The sequence below is a fragment of the Bison bison genome, unplaced genomic scaffold (assembly GCF_000754665.1).
Source record: "Bison bison bison isolate TAMUID 2011002044 unplaced genomic scaffold, Bison_UMD1.0 scf7180017864243, whole genome shotgun sequence".
Classification (NCBI taxonomy): Eukaryota; Metazoa; Chordata; class Mammalia; order Artiodactyla; family Bovidae; genus Bison; species Bison bison.
Genome location: NW_011494815.1, coordinates 3,485,466 through 3,488,412, shown reverse-complemented (window position 1 = coordinate 3,488,412; position 2,947 = coordinate 3,485,466).

Sequence of the window (2,947 nt, the reverse complement as noted above, 5' to 3'; positions counted from 1 at the left end):
CCGCCAGAGCCCGCCCCGCCCCGCGGCCCCGCCCTCTCCGGGCCCGCGCGCGCCCCGCCCCCAGCCCGCCCTCTCAGACCCCGCCCCGCCCACCCCCACGCGCCCGGCAGCCAGACCTCGGCCCTGGCCCCGCCCTCTAGCGCCCCGGTTCTGGACAGCAGCAGCTCTCCCCTTCAGCACGCGCCACCTCCTGCGGCCGCCTCGGCGCCAGCCCCCGGGTCGCGCCTGAGGGCGCCGGGGTCCCGCGGCGCAGCCGGCCCCGCCTCGCTTGCAGCCCGCCACCGCCTTGGGCGAGAGATTGCCAGCCTAAACCTGCAGCGCGTAGAAGCCAAACCTTCCCCACCCCGGCACCCGAGCGTTGTGTTCTCCAGGGATCCCCACTTTAGGGGACAAGGGGCATTTTTAGTCTACGGCGTGACCCTCTTAAAGGAAATGTGGTGCCGAGACCCTTAGGAACAGGGTGTCTATTTTCTGCTTAAACGGACGAAGACTTCGGTTCAACCCTCTGTGCCAGACCATCGGAGGATTATTTATGCAAATGAGCGCTTTAGCCATCCGGACGACGAATGCGACCTGGATCGTCTGCAGGGGCCTGGCCCCTCAACAATTGGAAAGCCAAGCTAAGGGGAGATCGGAATGTTTGCTTACCTTTTCACCTCTGAGGAAGTCTTGGCTTTTACCCTGATCAGTGTCAACCTGGCAGAGCTAGCTGTGGGAATGTTTAATGCCTAAAATTGTAGGAGCTAGCAACACTCCATTTAATCCAGGGCCCTTATTTTACTGATGGAGAAATTGAGGCTCGGAAGAAGGTTACTCAGGTGGGTCTGGATGTCAGTTCCTGGTCTGGTGGTGCCAAAATTGTGTCATTTCCACTCGTCTCTACTTTGCAATTTAAGATCGTCCTCTGATTATTAAAATGAGGAAACTGAGGCTGAGGGAGGAGCACAGTTCGCTCAGGAAGGCTTTTCCTGAGAGGAGCATATGTTCTGTGGAGACAAAAGAGTTAACTGCCTCTAGAGCCGGTGCTCCTTTGAATTTGGCTGATCAAGCCCCAGACTATGACATACAGTTAAGGTGTAAGACTGAGAAATTCTCAAAGAATTAGGATGATAGTCCAAATCATTATCTCCACTTGCAACCTGCATATTACAGATGGGCTTTGGGGAAATCTGTTTCCTGTATCCTGCAGGAAAAGCAGGACCTTTTAGGGCAGGGAGCAAGGTCAGTGGCTTCTCTGGCCAGGACTGGAGGTGGAGGTCAAACTCGCAGTTTGAGGCTCTTGGGTAGGTAGGGCCTCTTCCCCTGCCTAAGGCCACAGTGGGGAAGTGGCAAAACCAGGAGTCCAACTGGGATCTTACTCTGAAGCCTGAGCTCTGTCCACTCAGCCACCCGCAGTAATCCAATGGAATTGACGGCAAACTGTCCCTTCAGGATCAGGCTATTCACTCTTCCCTCTGGTGAGACAGGACTATAATCATCTATGAGCCAGTTAAATTTTACAAACCCAATATATGACACACAGCCATATATTACCAACTACACAGCCCCTTCATTGCCTGAGATCTACTTATTTGGAATTTCATAGGAAATAATCTAGGATGTAGGATGTGTGTGTATGGTGTCTGGGGATGGTGGGAGGACCCAGAAGTTGACCTGGACTAAAATGTTTATTTTAAATGTCCCTAGGTTTAACTATCTCAAATTACCCTTTAAATCATTCCTCTACTTTATAAGCACTTAATTATCCCGCAAGTAAGGGAAGCTCGAAGAGAAAACCTGAAAGGTGAGGATATCCTCACTGTGAATCCCAGCTTTCAACCAACCACAAATCCTCTCCTACTCCCTCCCTTCCTATCTCTGCTTCCAGGTTTAGGAAGGAGGAATGGTCAGATGCTGGCAACAGGCCAGGCCACCCTGGGCAAGACAGGCTTCTCCAGGATCTAGAAACTTGTTCCGTGCATGTGGGTTGCATATGGAAGAATTATCTCTGCCTTTTCCAAAAGTTTAGGAAGAGAAGTTATATTTCACAACTTATTTTTTCCATTTCACTTTCAGTGGGCCATGGGGTCAGACCCACTTTTCCATGTGATGTCTCTGCTGGGGTATAATTTGCAAGCCAAAATTATTGTAATGCTATAGTATTATGCCAAAAACTTCCAGAGCACTTGTGTATCTGCTTAGCCCCTACACATTCTGTATATAATTAACCCTCCTCAGCATCCCTACAATCTGGTATTATTCCCAGTTTACAGATGGGGTAACTGGCCTAAAGTAGTATTTATTTCAAGCAGGCAAAAAAAACCACATGGGTGTTTTTCTTTGGGAACTAATAGCGACATCTTACAAAACTCAGAGTCAGAAATAATCACTGTGAAAAGAAACAGAAAATTTCCTGAAATATGATGTTGGAGAAGTACTGTGTCAAATGGCTAGAAGAGAGGGGAACTTGTAAGAAAAGGATCAGAGCACTACAGATGGTTAAGCTAGATAGACTCTTTTTAGAAAGCCAGTGACCCCATTTCACAGGGAGAAACCTGGGACCAATGAAGAGAAGAGATTGAATCAGGAGGCACGACTGGGATTGACACCCAGTCTCTTTGGTATCACAAATTTAACCCTATGCTTGTCATTCTTGTCCTTTTGTCCTTTAAATCCCCCTGCCTGCCTCCTTGTCCCCAATATTCTTATTGGAGGGGTTGGGTATGTTCCTGTTTCTGTTTCTGCCCTGTTTCAATTTCTCAGTTTTCTCTGCACCATCAATATCTGGAGGTGTGCTCTGCCATTGGTAAAGGCCTGGAAAAATGGTGCCACCAACCCAACAGATTCTTCTACTTTTTCAGTTCATTTCATCAAATGTTGCTGTGTACCAGCCCAGGAGTCTGAGCTAGAAGCATGGATTCCAGAGTCATGAATCCTCAGTGAACATCTGAAACAAATCCCTGTCATT